The sequence below is a fragment of the Macrotis lagotis genome, chromosome 2, assembly GCF_037893015.1.
Source record: "Macrotis lagotis isolate mMagLag1 chromosome 2, bilby.v1.9.chrom.fasta, whole genome shotgun sequence".
Classification (NCBI taxonomy): domain Eukaryota; kingdom Metazoa; phylum Chordata; class Mammalia; order Peramelemorphia; family Peramelidae; genus Macrotis; species Macrotis lagotis.
The window spans coordinates 77071721-77090398 of record NC_133659.1 but is presented as its reverse complement, the minus strand read 5'-3'; the positions used below and the strand labels follow the sequence as shown (position 1 = coordinate 77090398).

The window sequence follows — 18678 nt, the reverse complement described above, 5'->3', positions numbered from 1 at the left end:
TTGAGTTTTACAATCCCCCCCATCTTACTCCCCCCATCCCCAACGGAAAGCAATCTGTCAGTCTTTACTTTGTTTCCATGTTGTACCTTGAGATATATTTACCAGGACAAAAAGTTACCTCTACTCATAAAGATGTTTAGTGGTAGATATTCAATAGTTCCACTCCATAGAATCTTCCAGAGTTTAATTAAGTTCTCACTTGTATTTAAATGAAATCTCACTTTCAGCCTCTTTTTTTCCTGTTCAATCTGTATGAATATGAAGAATAGTGGATTGTTTTTTAGCACTTAGAAGGGACTTAATAAATACTTATTGTTTGTATGATTGATCAGCAGTCCTCTCAGAAATACTTTTATGATCCATGAAGTTTGCAAGAATGCTGCAGTCCTCTTTTCTATGCTTAATGAACTGTTTCTTTACTCTTATTCCAAAGAATCTATTTTCTCTATCTTTAATTACATTGAAAAGTGTTCAGAAGGAATTAATAAGGAAACAAGTAACAAGGTGGGGGGAACGAATGGACAAAGCCAGTGAAGTGTTAAACTAGGTGCCCTACAATATAAAAGTAAGGCGATCCATTTAAGGAGAGCGTCCCAGTCAGCTATCTCTTTATCTCTCCTGCCCAACTGCGCTCATTTTGGATACCTCTATTATGCCCATTATCCCCTTATATTCTTCAGCTTCCTGTTATGTGTTGTCTTCCTCCATTAGACTGTAAGTTCCTTGAAGGCAGAGACTCTTTTTTTTGTTATTTGTGCCCCCCCATCCTTAACACAGTACTATATAATTGTATATAATATATGCTTAGTAAATATAATTGATTGTATATAAAATAAAAATAATAATCTTGAAGGTTTTCAATGTAGGAGAGAGTCTTGATAAAGTTTTTATAGGACTTGAATAAGAATCACAGAGAGGGAATGTTTACACCAATGATATGCTATTGGGTTCATCAAAGTGTCACCCTACTCAAATCCTTTCCAGTTTCTCCACAGTCTTTTTGGCAATATGGTGAACCAACCCAGATAGAATACTCTAAGGGTCTGATTAACCCAGAATAAAGAGGGAAGATGATAGATCTTCTGTCTTTTTCTGTCATGAGTTTATTTTCTTTATCCTGGAATAAGCCTTATTATGCCTATTATTTCCTAATTTGTAGTGCTGGTTTAGGAAAAATTAGATAATTAATGAGAAATCAATTCGAATTCTTCATGTTGGAACTCAGATCTTTAAAATCAGACAGAGATTGGTCCAGAAGACAACTAAGACATCAATGTCAGAGTAAATTATCTAACCAAAAAACATTTAAACCTTCTTTTTACTTTTCTTTGTAACTTCCTTACCTCATGTAGCTTTCAAATATATTGGGATGGAAGACGAAATTAGAAGAGTAATCTCATTAATCAGGCAAAAATCATTTACTAGTGCCAACTTTAAGGTAGGAACTGTAGTAAGGTCAGGGTATACAAAAAAGGCAAAAATATTTCTACCTTCAAGGAACCACATTCCAATGGAAGAGAATATGTAAATAACTCACTCCTTAGGTATATACAGAGTGTTCTTGTTAAGTCTTTTCAGACTCTTCATGACCTCATTTGGGTTTGTTTTTTTTTTTTTGGCAACAATACTAGAGTAGTTTGCCATTTTCTTCTCCGGCTCATTTTACAGATAAGAGAACTGAGGCAAACAGGATTTAGTTATTTTCCCAGGGTCACACAGTTAGTAAAAGTTTGAGGCAAGATTTGAACTCAGGAAGGTGAGTCTTCCTGACTCCATGTCTGTTAAACTTTAACCATTGTGCCACCTAGTTCCCCCCTTTTCAGATAGCCATTTTCTATAAAAAAATAATATTTTCTAAAGAGGAGGAAAGGAGCAGAAAAGAATGAGCAAAAACAGTCAATATATTAAGAGTCTGAAAATAAATACAGTGTTCCATTCCTGGGGATCTTTCCATCTCTATAAAGGAGTTTTACATTGTAATTTACAACTTTTACTTTGGACAGTTTTATGGTGATTGTTACTTCTGTTTACATTGTTATAGTCATTGTCTGGACTGTTCACTTCTCTGTGTCCTTTTCTGAACTTCCTTCACCCCCACCCTGTGTTTTTCCAATATTTTTGATATTTCATTGTTATTTATTCTTTTCTTTCTTTTGCATCACTAGTTACTAACTACCTACTAATGACCAACCCCTTATCCCAAGCCATATAGTTCTCTGTTTCAATAAGTAAGATAATCAAGCAAAATTTGGTCTCTGAACAAGTCACTGATTGGATTAGTACTCTAGCTGAAGAAATACAACTGCTCTTAAAGAATATGGCTATAGATGGGAGGGTGCAGAGTTACAGTTTTATGGAAAACTATCATGACTAGCTTAAAATCAAAAGTTACTCATCTTTTTCATAACTAATAAATAACACTCACATTACAAACAGAAACTTCAAAATAACACTGAGAATTTAAATAATAAATTATACTAGGAAAAAGACCATGATAGGAACTGTTATAGGGCTTGAATAAGAATCACACAGAGGGAATATTTACACCAATGATATGATATGATAATGAGCCTGTCAAAGTAAGCTAGTTAGTCACTTGTCATTCTACTTGAACCCGTTCCAGGTTCTCCACAGTCTTTTTGGCAATATAGTGACCCAATCTGGACAGAATATTCTAAGGGTCTGATTAACCCAGAATAAAGAGGGAAGATGATGGAACTTCTATCTTTTTTCTGTCATGAGTCTATTTTCTTTATCCTAGAAAAGACCTTGTTATACCTATTCTTTCCTAATTAAACTGTTACCCACAATTTCTTGGGCATAATTATTTAAGAATAAAGTTTTAATAGAAATTATCATTTTAAGTCATAATCTAAGCAATGTGGAAAGAAAAGTTTTCAAATCATGGAGATATAGTAGAATAAATCAGAGGGAACAAAGTGTAATCAGGAAGAGGTAAATATCATTTCCGATGAAGTCTCAGCTATGCTTTTCATGAATTTAAAGAAAATGAGATGTCTTTTGTTATTTGGTCATTTTTAGTTATATCCAACTCTTTGTGACCCCATATGGTGTTTTCATGACAGAGATACTGGAATGGTTTGCCATTACAGATGGGAAATTGAGACAAAGAGGGTTAAGTGACTTGCCTAGATTCACACAGCTAGCAAGTGTCTGAAGTCAGATTTGAACTCAGTAAGATGAATTTTCTTAATTCCGGACCCAGAATTCTATCTACTGTACCACTCAAGCTGCTGAAGATGTGCTTCCTTGCTAATATTTTTGTGCAGTTTTGAAGTGCAACTATTTGATCCACTTATTCAATAGTTTGCAGAACATTAAATACAAAAGGATACTAACAGGATAGTGACATTCTCAGTTAGTTTCTCTCTGAGCTTCTTCCAAAAGATGAGAATGAGATGAATAATTATAATTGATGATGAAAAGATTTCATAATATAAACAACTCATGCAAGATATGTATTGTGAGAACAGGATAATTATCTCCCAGCAGCTCTAACCACATAGCAGAGAAGATATACTTTCCTAGGTGAGTCTAGATTGTATTTCAAGGATCTGACTGCCTCTTCTGCTTTGTGAATTTTTTCTCTCATCTGATTTAAGAATGACTCAAGTTAGTCTCTTGGTAGTTTACTTTAAGTTTTAGAAGAAAATGGGACACTTGTACATTATTTAACATTTAATCAAGAGGAATTCACTTAGCTATTGCAGCAGATTTTCAGCAAGGATTGAGGAATCCTTGAGTTTATTCATCTGAGAGAAGCTTCCTTGATTGTTACCCATCATGATTTAGCAGCCAAGCAACAGAGTGCATCTGGAGTATCTCAGGTAATTAGGAGTGACATCAATAGCCTTAGCCTTAAGTCCCTTGAGACTATTAAATCTCAAGGAAGATCTCAATACTTTTAAAGGAAAAACTAACCTAACTTGCATGGGGAGATGAGCTAGGATATTGCTATTAACCAAACAAGTGATCTTGAGAGATGAACATTTCTAGCCTTTCTAGCTATCTTATAAGTTCAAGAAATCAAATGTTTCCTGAGTTAGGTGCTAAATGACTAGCAGGTGGTGATTTCTGCAACCAACTTCATGGGGGAAATGGCCATCACCATAAGAATGCTGAAGTCAAACAAGAATTTCAAATCATTTTCCCAATGGCTAGGAGATCCAGGCTTATGAATTTTACAGAGTATACAACTCAGAGGCATCCAGGTGATATAAATGATAGATCATTGAACCTGAACTCAGGAAGATATGAGTTCAAATCTAGCCTCAGAGACATTATTAGTTCTATGATCCTGGACAATCACTTAACCCTGTTTGCCTCAGTTTCCTCATCTATAAAATGAACTGGAGAATGAAATGGCAAACCTCTCCAGAATCTCTGTCAAGAAAACCTGCAATGGAATAATAAATAGTTGGACTCTGAAAAATAACTGAACAACAAATGGATATGTGGAATGAGTGTGCATGACACTGGATCTGGAGTCAAATGAAAGAAACTTTGATATTGCTTTCCTTCTCAATGGATAGAGGAGGGGAGGAGATGAGAATTTGGAACTCAAAATTTTAAAAAAATGTTAAAATAAACTTTTAAAAATAATAAAAATGAAGTTATTTTTAATTAAAAATGCTGTTGTTTATATGATCAAGTCCTTTAATGGTTTTGAGTTTGGACCAGATGGTACTAAAATCACCTCTAGGTCCATACTTCCTGTGAATATTTCTAGTACAGTTTGCCTTCTGGATCTCTCCAAAGTACCTCAACAAACTTGAGCTGATGACCAATACAGCTTACACTTCAACAAGATCACTTTTTTGAGTCTTCCCTTCACCAAGGGTACTGAGAAGGAATGGGGTAGAAACTTGACAGAATACCAATACTAGGGCAAATTAAGATGTTACATTAGGAAACCTGTTCTTGCTCCCCCTTGACCAGCTATTCCCATAGTAATATACAGAGCCAGTGTGTGATCTAAGGATCTTTGCTGTTGCATCCTTTTTTTTATTTGCAAGGCAAATGGGGTTAAGTGACTTGTCCAAGGCCACATAGCTAGGTAATTATTAAGTGTCTGAGGCTAGATTTGAACTCAGGTACTCCTGACTCCAGGGCCAGTGCTCTATCCACTGTGCCATCTAGCCTCCCCTGTTGCATCCTTTTTGAACATCTGGGGAGAAAACTATTGGTAGGGAGATTGAGGAGAGGCTTTCCCTTTGGCTAGATTTGTTAACTGGGGAAGGTAGAACTTGTCATCCAAAAAAATTTCCTTTAAACTCTTTCCTTACTCCCATGATATGGAATCTGGAGTTAGAAGACTTGAATTTCAATCTACCCCTGGGACCTTAAGCAAGGCACTTCTTCAGTTGTGCTTCAGTTGCTTCATTTGCAAAATGAGGGGATTAGAATATTTGATCTTTTAGGTTCTTTCTAGCTTCCAATCTGGGACTACCAAGGTTGACCCTTGGCAATATTCTAAAGTAAGTGAATTCTTTTTCCTCCCTTTCCATCTCTTTTTTTTTAAACTCCTCTTATTTGGTTACCTCCTTCCTCAAAAGTGCCCCCCCAAATCCTTCTCAACTTCAGAGATTCCCCAATGAGGAATTCTTTTAAAACTTTTCCTCCAGTCAACCTGAGCTCAAAATAACTACGATGAGTCTTATTTTTTCAGAAACTGCTCTCTCCTAGTTAGTCTGATAAATACATTCTAGCTGAAACCTTAATAGCTGATAAGATATTACCTTGCTTTGATTCTTGTTTTCCTTCCTAGATAATATTGAAACCTTGAAAGAAGCAAATAATATAGGACTAAAATAAACTATAATAAATTTAAGTTTTTGGTTTCTATTTGATAAATTTTTAGCTGAGAAATTTCCAATTCTTTCCTTCAAAAAAGTATTCATGAAATATTGATATGGTACTTCTGTGTACTCTATGATCATTGACCTCTCAATTTTTATTCTCAAACTGTATTTTTCAACATCCTCCCCTCTGATTTCTCCTTTATGTCCCCAAGTGCCTTTGAGATCTTGCATTAAAGTCACTAAATACTGCTGAAATATTTATTAGCAGCATTGTTTTTGTGCAGTGACAAAGAAAGAACCTCAACAACAAACCCAACAACAACAAAAAAAAATTGGAAACAAAGTAGACACCCAGCAAGTAGAGAATGACTAAATATATTGTGGTACATGAATGCAATGGAATAATACAGTGCCATAAGAAATTATAAACATGATGAATAGAGAGAAACATGGGTTTATATGAGCTGTGAGAAATAAAGTAATCGGAGTCATGAGGACATTATGCATGGTTTTAACCACAAAACCAAGATAAATGTTAAGAAATTTTAAACAACAGGCTTGGTCCCAAAGAAGTAATATGAGAATATTACTTTCCTTACTCCTCTGCAGATATGGGAAGTTCCCAGAGCATTGTATAGATAATGAAGATGCACCAGACTTTTTTTAATGTATTGCTTGATTTTACTGATTCTTCTTTTCCTTTTCCTTTTCCTTTTCCATTTCCTTTTCCTCTTCCTTTTCCTTCTCTTCCTCTCCCTCCTTTTTCTCCTTTCCAAGAAAGATTTAAGTTTTTTTTGGGGGGGGAAACCTAGATAAAATCAAAACAAAAGATGTTTTAAAATCTATAAAACCTTTAAAAATCTGCTTCCATGTTCATGAACATTGACATACCCTTCTTTCAATCTCCCTTTCCCTCTACCTTGGAACCCATAATCCCCTTTCCATCCTCCCTGAGATCTCCAAATTCCCCACTCTCCCACTTTGGTTCCCAGACATCACTCCTTTGCTAGTTATATTCCTCTTCTTTCCCCATTTTGACCCCTTGCTAAACCAGTTCAACTCCACATTCCTCTTTTTTTAAAAATTTATTTTTATTAAAGATATTATTTGAATTTTACAATTTTCCCCCCAATCTTACCCCCCCCCCCACGGAAAGCACTCTGTCAGTCTTTACTTTGTTTCGATGTTGTACCTTGATCCAAATTGGGTGTGATGAGACAGAAATCATATCCTTAAAGAAGAGAAGTCTAAGAGGTAACAAGATCAGACAATATGATAGCTGTTTTTTTTCTAAATTAAAAGGAATAGTCCTTGCACTTTGTTCAAACTCCACAGCTCCTTATCTGGATACAGATGACACTCTCCTTTGCAGACAGCCCAAAATTGTCCCTGGTTGTTGCACTGATGGAATGAATGAGTCCTTCAAGGTTGAACATCACCCCCTTGTTGCTGTTAGGATGTACAGTGTTTTTCTGGTTCTGCTCATCTCACTCAGCATCAGTTCATGCAACACATTCCTCTTCTTTAGAATTCCTTTTAGTCTTGTCTAATTAGAATTTTGCCCTACCAAGTCTTAGCCTTGGATTATTCCTTCCATCTCCTGTTTTTGCTCCAACTCACATGCTCCTGAATGTAGCTGGAAAAAAGCCACCAAACTGATGACTGGTGTACTACAAATTTATATTATACAAGTAGAACTGAGCCTTTTTTTGTGATAAGGTAATCCTTCTACACATTCCTGAGATATATACTATCCCACTCACTATCTTTTTCAATCTCAAACCTTCCATGTTTGTATATGTGTATACACAATGCATATTTATAAACAATACAGGCATGTACATATATGTACTATGACCACTCACACATATGTGTAGGCATATATGCATAGGTTTATAAACATACATATATATGCATGCATATATATGTATGCATGCATATGCTCATGTCTATAACAAACATCTATATAACATATGTATTATAGTTGTGCATATATCTGTAGCTATATCTCGTTTGCATGTTGTCTACCCCATTAGAGTGGAAGCTTCTTGAGAGCAGACTGTGTTTTTTTTTTATGTTTTTGCCTTTATTTGTATCTCTAGGACTTGGCACACAGTAGGAGCTTAAACCTAAAGTATGACTTAAACATAAAATCATTGAGTATCAAAGTTTAGACTGATTAAATTTGCAAAGATTTATCTAGAGTTTTGTAGAATTTCTCTGCCTCTTCATACCCTACAGCTGCTGTTGACTCTTAAGAAGTAATTTTTCCATGGGTATTCTTTTTGTAAATATAATGCTTTATGAAAGAATACAGTGTGGTACAATGGAAAGGGGACAGAGAATCTGGGTTTTAAACTAGTTTCTGACTCTTTCTGTGACTTTATTATTATTATTTTTTGAATTATAAAGATTTTATTTGTTTTGAGTTTTACAATTTTCCCCCAATCTTACTTCCCTCTCCCCACCCCACACAGAAGGCAATTTGCCAGTCCACATTGATCCAAATTGAATGTGATATGATAGAAATCATATCCTTAAGGAAGAAACATAACGTATAAGACATAGCTAGATCAAACAATAAGATATCAGGTTTTTTCCCCCCTAAATTAAAGGTAACAGTCAGGTAATAATTGTTCAAACTTCTTTCTCTGGATACAGATGGTATTCTCCATTGCAGAGAGCCCCAAATTGTGCCTGATTGTTGCATTGATGGAATGGAGAGTCCATCAAGGTTGATCATTGCCCCCATGTTGCTGTTAGGGTGTATAATGTTTTTCTGGTTTGCTCATCTCACTCAGCATCAGTTCATGTAAATCCCTCCAGGCTTCCCTGAATTCCCATCCCTCCTGGTTTCTATTAGAACAACAGTGTTCCATGACATACATATACCACTGTTTGCTAAGCCATTCCCCAATTGAAGGACATTTACTTGATTTCCACTTCTTTGCCACCACAAACAGGGCTGCTATGAATATGCTTGTACAAGTGATGCTTTTACCCTTTTTCATGATCTCTTCAGTATTGCTGAATCAAAGGGTATGCACATTTTTGTTGCCCTTTGGGCATAATTCTGAATTGTTGGATGAATTCACAACTCCACCAACAATGTATTACTGTCCCAGATTTTCCACATCCCTTCCACAATGATCATTGTCCTTTCTGGTCATATTGGCCAGTCTGAGAGGTGTGAGGTGGTAACTCAGGGAAGCTTTTTTTAAATTATTTTTTATTTTTTATTTTTTGCAACGCAATGGGCTTAAGTGGCTTGCCCAAGGCCACACAGCTAGGGAATTATTTATTAAGTGTCTGAGGCTGGATTTGAACTCAGGTAATCCTGACTCCAGGGCTGGTGCTCTATCCACTGTGCCACCTAGCCTCCCCAGAGAAGCTTTAATTTGCATTTCTCTAATAGGTAATGATTTAGAGCAATTTTTCATATGACTATGGATTGCTTTGATCTCCTCATCTGTAAATTGCCTTTACATATCCTTTGACCATTTGTTAATTGAGGAATGGCTTTTTAAAAAATTTGACTCAGTTCTCTGTATATTTTAGAAATGAAAATGGTTAGGTGGTGCAGTAGAGCACCAACCCTGGAGTCAGGAGTACCTGAGTTCAAATCCAGCCTCAGATATTTAATAATTACCTAGCTGTGTGGCCTTGGACAAGTCACTTAACCCTATTTGCCTTGCAAAAACCTAAAAAAAATAAAGAAATCAGTCCTTTGTCAGAAGCTCTAGTTGTAAAGATTGTTTTCCAGTTTACTACATTTCTTTTGATCTTGGTTACAGTGTTTTTGTCTGTGCAAAAGCCTTTTAATTTCATGTAATCAAAATCATCTAGTTTGTTTTTGGTGATGTTCTCCATCTCTTCCTTAGTCATAAACTGCTCCCCTTTCCATAGATCTGACAGGTAAACTACTCCTTGATCTTCTAGTTTGCTTATAATATTTTTTTATGTCTAAATCCTGTATCAATTTGGATCTTAACTTGGTATAGAGTGTGAGGTGTTGGTCTGATCTAAGTTTCTTCCACATTAACTTCCAATTTTCCCAGCAGTTTTTATCGAAGAGAGAGTTTTTATCCCAATAGTTGGACTCTTTGGGTTTATCAAACAGCAGATTACCATAACTGTTTCCTGCTATTGTACCTAGTCCATTCCACTGGTCCACCACTCTATTTCTTAGCCAGTACCAGACAGTTTTGATGACTGATGCTTTATAATATAATTTTAGATCTGGTAGGGCTAAATCACCTTCTTTTGCACTTTTTTCCCATTGAATCCCTGGAAATTCTTGACATTTTATTTCTCCATATGAAGTTACAACTTTTTTTCTAACTCATTAAAGTAATTTTTTGGAATTTTGATTGGTAGGGCACTAAACAGGTAGTTTAGTTTTGGTGGAATTGTCATATTATATTAGTTCAACCTATCCATGAGCAAACATCCACGATGATTGCCCAGTTATTTAAATCTGATTTAATTTGTGTGAGAAGTATTTTGTAATTGTTTTCAAAAAGTTTCTGAGTCTGCCTTGGCAAATAGATTCCCAGGTATTTTATATTGTCTGAGGTTACTTTGAATGAGATTTCTCTTTTTAGCTCTTCCTGCTGTATCTTGCTAGTCATATATATAGAAAAGTTGAGGATTTATGAAGATTTATTTTATATCCTGCAATTTTGCTAAAGTTGCTAATTGTTTCCAGTAGTTTTTTGGATGATTTCTTGGGATTCTCTAGGTAGACCATCATGTCATCTGCAAAGAGTGAGAGTTTTGTCTCTTCCTTCCCAATTCTGATTCCTTCAAATTTTTTTTTCTTCTCTAATTGCTGAAGCTAACATTTCTAATACAATATTGAATAGTAGTGGTGATAATGGGCATCCTTGTTTCACCCCTGATCTTATTGGGAATGCCTCTAGCCTCTCCCCATTGAATATGATGCTTGTTGATGGTTTCAGATAGATACTGCTTATTATTCTAAGGAACAAACCATTTATTCTTACACTCTCTAGTGTTTTTAGTAGGAATGGGTGCTGTATTTTGTCAAAAGCTTTTTCAGCATCTATTGATATAATAATATGATTTCTGATAGGTTTGTTGTTGATATAATTAATTATACTAATAGTTTTCCTAATATGGAACCAACCCTGCATTCCTGGGATGAATCCTACTTGGTCAAGATGTATTATCCTAGTGATAACTTGTAATCAGTTTGCTAAGATTTTATTTAAGATTTTTTGCATCTATTTTCATCAGGGATAGGTCTAAAATTTTCTTTCTCTTTTTTACCTCTTCCTGGTTTAGGTATCAGCACCATATTGGTGTCATAGTCTTTCTGTGACTTTAATCAAGTCACTTATCTTCCCCAGCCCTCAGTTTATTAATCTGTAAAATGAAATGACTGGCTTGAACTTCCTTCCAGTTCTAGGTCTATGATTCTGTAATGTGCTCTGACTTTCTATTCTTGCAACATCTCTAACATTTTTTTTTCTTTCTCTGCATTAACATGAACACTATCCTAGTTCAGACACTACTTACCTTTTTACCAGGGCTTTTTCAATAAAAGAATTGATCTTCTCAACTTTCAGGATCTCCCTATTCCAAACCATCTTCACAAACTTATTTAAGTATGAGCTAATTGAGATATTTTTTGTTTTGTTTATTTGCTTTTTCTTTGTATCTCCACTGTCAGCTCATAGAACGAGTTTAATAAATATTTTTTTGATTGATAGACACAGGACAGAGCATAATCCTCCCTTGCATATTAAATTTTAGAGTCTTCCTCTTGCTTCTAACCAAAATACAATCTCTTCTGTTTGGTTTTGAAAGTCCTTTACAGTCTGGCTCCATTCTACTTTTCTAGGCTTATCTCACATCATTTTCTCTCATGTGTTCTCCATTGCAGCCAAATAGTCCACTCATTGGTCCCCATAGATTTGTTTCATCTCCTGGCACTCTGTCTCTGCAGAAATTCTTTATCTGCGATGCTCTCTCTCTTTACCTCTTCCTTTTTCAATCCTTGTCTCTCTTCAAGATTCAGTACATGTTCCACCTACCCAGGATTAGTTCTTCATCTTCTTCCCTTGGTAGCATTTTGCTGAAATTGCTTTGGATTTTCTTTATGGTTACTTATCAGTTTATATATTGTATTATGGAATGTATAGAATGTAGAATGTAAACTGTCTGAAGTAAACTCATTTTTTCTTTTCTTCTCCAGTGACCAAAGAGTCATCAAGCTACTAGAAGAGGTAAGCAAATATCTCATTTTTAGAGAACCAATAGTTGTTAATGATTGTAGATGCTCTAAAAAAGTATATTGGAGAGCAAGTTATTGAAGGAAATGGGGATGTTCAGCATGAAGAGACCCACTGTTTTTAGATATTTAAAATTTCATCACATGGGAAAACAATGACTTTATGTGGCCCAGGAAGGAACATATGAGACAGCAAGGCGGAGCAGGTGAATAGTGGACTTTATCAAGAAGACCCAAGTTCCCATTTAACCTCAGACACCAACTGTCTGACCCTGCCTAAGACACTTTTCCTGTGTCTACCACTATTTCCTCCTCTGTAAAATGGGAAAATAATGCCAACTACCTCCCAAGGTGATTATGAAGATTAAGTGAGAGATAATATTTGAAAAGTACTTTATAAGTCTTAAGGAAAAGATTAGGGGCAATGGAGAAAGCTACAGAGCTAGATTTAGTCTCCATGACAAAAGCTTGCTAATAATTAGAGACACTGTGTTGAATTGATGGTGGATTTCTCTTTGCTAGAGGTCTGGAGGCAGAAGCTAACAGCTATTTTATCATTGGCTACATTGAAGTGATTTATGGCTGGAACTGATGGGACAAGATGATTTCTAACTTCTTTTATAGCTATGAGATTATGTGTTTTTGCAAAATAAGTACTGACGATGATTTGAGAATTATACAAGGAACAAAGGGAAGAAAAGTTGAGATGAAGGCCACTAGAAGAGAGGTTTGTTGTCAAATTTCTAGGGTGGGCTATAAGGGTATGCTTAATATGACCACAACAGAATGTTTCTTTTAAATTGTTCCTCTTCCCTTTTGTTGTTAATGTTGTCAGTAATTCCAGACTCTCATTTATAAATCCTTGCCACATCCTTCATTACCACATCCAATCTCTTGTTTTGGCATGGGGATTGTCTCTCCCTCATTGTTCTTTCTTTTCCATAATCTCTGAAAACATACTAGTTTAGACTTTCATCTCTTTTCATCTAAATATTGTAAAAGCCTTCAAGCTGACCTTCCTGCTTCCATCCTATCTCCTCTCCAAGTCATCTTCATTTCAATACTTGTGCTGCTCACAAACTTCATTCTTTTACTCAAAAACCTATAAAATATAAAATCCTGATTCTATCATTCAATGCCCTGTAAAATCTACTTCTAACCTGACTTTATAACTTTAGTTCATACTAATTCTTTTCCTATTATTCTACATTCTAGTTAAACTGCATTGACTTCCATCCTCCCCCTGTCTGTCTCCGTCTCTGTCTCTGTTTCTGTCTCTCTGTCTCTGTCTCTGTCTCTGTCTGTCTCTGTCTGTCTCTCTCTGTCTCTCTCTGTCTCTGTCTCTGTCTCTGTCTCTCTCTCTCTCTCTCTCTCTCTCTCTCTCTCTCTCTCTCTCTCTCTCGTACCTACATTCCATGCTTCAGTCTTCAGACTTCCCCAGTTTCCTTTTTTGAATGTCATCTTGGGTAGACACATCACACCTAAAGGGTGTTCAATTCTAGGAATCATCTTTTAGAAAATATGAACAATTTAACCCATTTCCAGAACTGGAATAGAGTAAATGGGAATGTTTAACCTGGAAAAGAGAAGAATTGGGAGGCGTGTGACAACAATTTTCAAGTATTTGTCATAGGGAACAAGGATCCTTAGCAGAGGAACAGAGGGCAAGGGAAAGAATAATGGAAAGAGTAATGGCAGATTTAGATTAGCTATAAGGAATCACTTCCTAATAGTTTGAGATGTCCAAAAATGATAGACTCTGCCTCAGAAGGTGGTGAGTTCCCCCTCCCTGATGGTGAACTTGACCAATTTTATTTTCCATACAAGTGGTGGTAATTCTTGTCCTTTATTATCAAAGAAGACCAAAATGACATCACTGTTTGGGACAAATTAGCGTTTCCTACTATGGCTGATCAGACCAATACAGCTTGGAATACTTTACTACAGGTTGGGCACAAATAGTCCTTGTGAACATCTGGGGTGGATGCTCTACAAATGTCATGTTTCCCATTCTGCCTTCCTCATAGAGTGCAGCACCCTCATTGATGAGGGCATGCCATGCTGGGCAGTCTGTGTCTCCCATGCTGAACAATCAATTCTAAAGTTCTTCAGTGAGACCTTCAGGGTGTCTCAGTATTGCTTCTTTTGATTCACCTGTGAGCACTTGTCCTGTGTAAGTTCTCCATAAAATAGTTTTGGTTTTTTTTTTTTTGGCAAGTGTATGTCTGGCATTCTAATGTGTCCAGCCCTTTGCAGCTATGCTCTCTAATGTTGGAATGCTAGGCAGTTTGACTCAAGAAAGGACCTCAGTGTCTGGGATCTTCAGAATCTTCCTAAGACATTTTAAATGGCAGTGAGTCAGTTTCCTGACCTGGCTCTGATAGACTGTCCAGGTTTCACAGGCATCTAGCAATGAGGTCAGCACAATGGCTCTGTAGACCCTTAGTTTGGTAGTTTTTCTAATACCTCTTCTCTCCCATATTTTCTTTTGGAGTCTCCCAAATAGTGAACTAGCTCTAGCAATGTGAGTGTCAACCTCATTGCCAATGTGCACCTCCTTGGAAAGGACACACTGCCAAGGGAAGTGAACTTACCCACTGTACTCAAAACTTCTCCATTTGTGATAACTGATGGTTCCACATATGGATGGTGTGGTGCTGACTGATGGAGCACTTGTGTTTTCTTGATGTTCATTGTTAGACCAATATTAGCACAAGCAGCAGAGAATCTTTGCTGAGTGCATAATTATCTGCAAACAGAAGATCATGCACCAACACTCCTGCTTTGGTCTTGGCCTGTAGCTTTTTCACAATGAAGAATTTGCCATCAGTATAGTAGCTGACCTTGAGGCCATGTTCATCCTTAGTGAGAGCATTTGATAATATGGATGAAAACATCATGCTAAAAAGTATGGGAGCAAGGACACTGTCTTGTTTTACTCCCTTGGTGACTGAGAAATCTCAAAAGCATCGTCCACTATTCAGAACCCAGGCAAGCACACCATCATGAGATCAGTCAATGGCTTCTGCATTGATTGATGATGGTCTGTTAAGAACACTATGCAAGTGTTCACCCCCCTCTTTCTAGGATCATGTCCCTATCGTTAAGTATAATGAGAATGTAGAGGCTACCTCATAGCAAATAAGATTGAATGCTAGGTGTAGAGGAACCTAGGGGAAATCCACACAGGGTAATGCCCTTCCCTTTGCCCCACTCCCACCCCCTGTATTTCCATGATTAAGCTGCCATAGTCAGAATATTGATCTTTTATTCTGCCTAGCTATAAATTCAGATAATAATTAGATTATTATGACTGTTCTTTATTTAATCTCTCTTATTTATTACTTTGAGCTTGCTTAAAACAGTGGGTCCTCCTTACACTTGTGGGTAACTAGCATTGTTATGGTCACTTTAGATGCAGGAACTGTCACCCCATCATGGTACTGACTTGAGTCCACCACATTTATTACAGATCCCCTCTACCTTCCCCACCAAAGGTAGTTTAGGAAACTTTTTTTGTGCACCAAAGTATAAATTAGGACATTAGAAGGGTGATTGATTATATCACTGAATGTGCTCACATGGAGGCCTTTCAGAAGAACTTTATTATTTGATTGTGAAACATGAGAGATGCTGACAGGACCACCAGGCATGGCATGCCAGAAGGCGTTGCACTCTGTGAGCAAAGCAGAATTGCAGTAGCACAAGAGAAGCATGGCATGACAAGAGAAGCATGATCTCCATCCCAAATGTTCAAACAGACTATTTGTGCCCAACCAGTGGAAGCATTCTGAGCCCATATTGGACTGATGAGTCACAGTTGGACACACTGTACTTTGACCCCAACATTGTGATGTTATTGGTCTTCTTCCAGTAGGAAGGAATAACAGAGGATGGGGAAAGGGACTGATGAACAGAATAAAAGTACAGCTGCTTTTAGTTCTTCTGACTATCGGGAGGACAGGGTAATTCTTGGGAGCCTTTCCCTTGGTGCCACTACTAGAGGAGGAGAGGGGAAAGAGGTCCTCTCTGTGAGGGGTTAGTTCACAGTTCTGCATTAACACTGCCACTCATCAGCTAGGTTTTGCTTAAAACTTGTAATCAAATGCCTATTTTCAATATTGTATCCATGCTACTGGTAGTTTTTCTGAAGTCACTGGTTCTTACAAATGCCTCTGGATCCAGACATAGAGGACTCACACTTGCCAGGACGTATTGAAGCAAACCAGACATAGAGGACTCACACTTGCCAGGATGCATTGAAGCAAACCTTATGTCTTCTCTTAGCAAGAAAATCCATTCATTCATTAAAAATTAAGACTTTTTTCATTTTCTACTTTTTCCTTCTTAGAATGGTCTGTGTACCAATCATGGCTACATATGTACATGTAGACAGAGCCTCTGCCATTTTCTTCCCTTAACACCTGTTTCTGTGCATTCTGAGAATTTGAGCTTCCTCAAAAGGTGCTACATAAAGAAAATTAGTTCCATTCATTATGACTTGCCCAAGGTCACAGAGGTGGTGAATTGCAAAGCAGATTTTGAACACAGGTCTGACTCCAAATCTATCACTTTTCCCCAAATACCTTATTATCCTTCAAGGTCTTTAAGAAGAGGTAGGATATATTTGATGGAAATGTTATAAAAGGGATTCTAATGATGGTTGGACTAAATGGCTTCTTAGGTTATTACAACTTGTAGAGGCTGTGATTCTGAGAGTCTACACCAATGATATTGTCATACAATTAGGATTCCTACAGGGGCACAATATCTTAGTTTCAAAATGTAATGCTATCTATATTTTATTACATTTTTATTTATTTTGTTAAAAAATTCCCAATTACATTTTAATTAGATAGCATTTGAGTGTTTTAGTAACTGCAAAGGTTGTTGGCTCCATATTTGACAACTCTGGTCTACTAATAGCCTTCCCTTTCTTGTCATTTCAAATCAGACAATATCTCCACAAAGTCCTTTTGGTTATTTCTTATCTCTAGATAGAACTGCTCTTTTTCTTTCCTTCAGCTTCTCATAATTCATTGTCCCCATCTCTTCTTTGTAATTACTAAGCTCTCCATTGTATCATAATTATTTATAGACATCTTTTCTCTCTCCCCAAAAGGTAAGTGGACTGTGTATGCCCATGGTCAAGTATAATACCTGGATACAGTGGAGGGATAATCTGATCATAGGTCTAGAACTGGAAGGGACCTTTGAGATCATCATCTGGTTCAATTCTTTAATTTTACAGATGAGTTGTTTGAGGTACAAAGAGTTTAAATGACTACTCAAGGTTACACAACTAATAAAGAGCCACTTAATGCATTTTTCTTAATGGTGAAAATACTGTTTATTTTTTGAATATTCTCAGAATAAACAAAAAATAAAGTCAATTTCACATATACTAAAAAGAGTTTCATGAAGTTCATTCTTAATGTATATTTGTTAAATTGAACTGAATTGGAAAAGGGAACCCTCTTTTAAGTTTTTATGGGAAAAGGAATAATTTCCTCTTTCTCAAACTTTCTTTTACACTCTGACCATGTCCTCATATCTAACCCCTCTACCACTACTGTGGTAGACAGACAACTCATTCTACTTTTCAAGAATTCTAAATTGTTAATTTCCTGTGCTGTGCAGAAATCTGCCTTTCTGTGGCATCTACCCATGGTGTTTGTTCTTTTCCTAGAGTAAAGCCTTCTTTCAGGGGTCACCAAACTTTTAGCTTGTGATCTAAATCTAGCCAGCTGTCTGTTTTTGTGTAGTTTGAGCTAAGAATATTTTTAATATTGTAAAATACAATAACACTTTATTAACTAATGTAAAAACCATTTTTAGTCTGTGGGACTATATCAAAACAGACAATCTGATCCTTGTATAATATTTCATATTATCTAGGGATAGTCTTCCCAGGGTCATATTTAGGAGGGATCATATCCTTAATAAAAACCTCTCTTCTCTAAGCTAATCATCATTAATTCCCTCAGTTAATACTCAAGAGGCAAGGTGAATCTTCCTATCAGCCTCTGGCTATATTCCAGCTTGCTAATACTCTTCCTCAAATATGTAACTCTGATTTAGATATAATATTCCAGATGTCTGACTAAGAGAAATCAGGAAGAGTATATCACCTCCATCCTTCTGGATTCCTGTTAATATAACTCAAGTACACATTAATGTTTTGTTGTTGTTTTTGGTTGCTCTGTTATACTCTTGACTCTTGCTGAGTTTGAATTCTGTCCCTAAACAATTTACCTTTTTTTCAGCTGGGATTTCAAAGACAAAAATTCATGTCTAACAGGCCTTGGAGGATGGACCGATCATCTTCTCACCTGCACTTTTATATACACATAGAACTTTTTTTGCTTGATCCAATATTTATTATAAACTTATTACTACACATCAATGTTAATGATAACTTGCTTTACAACTGTTCACATTTAAATAAATAAATTGTAAAGCACAAAATGTTGCAACATTTTAGCACCTCCTATTTCTATTAGGAAGTTTATATTTCTATTTATTCTATTTCTGTTTCTATATTCTATTTCTATTTATTCTTTCCTATTTGCTTTTCCTCTCATGTGGATGCAGTTAGTG

At 36.3% G+C, this 18678-nt stretch overlaps 1 long non-coding RNA gene across 2 annotated transcripts in view; it reads left to right on the top strand.

The window, feature by feature from the left end:
- The window catches only part of LOC141512865 (uncharacterized), a 97596-nt gene that overhangs the window by 25058 nt on the left and 53860 nt on the right, over window positions 1-18678 (top strand). For both annotated transcript variants that reach the window (XR_012475622.1, XR_012475623.1), the window contains exon 2: window positions 12043-12073. This is a non-coding gene — a long non-coding RNA (uncharacterized LOC141512865). The remainder of the gene's footprint in view (window positions 1-12042; window positions 12074-18678) is intronic.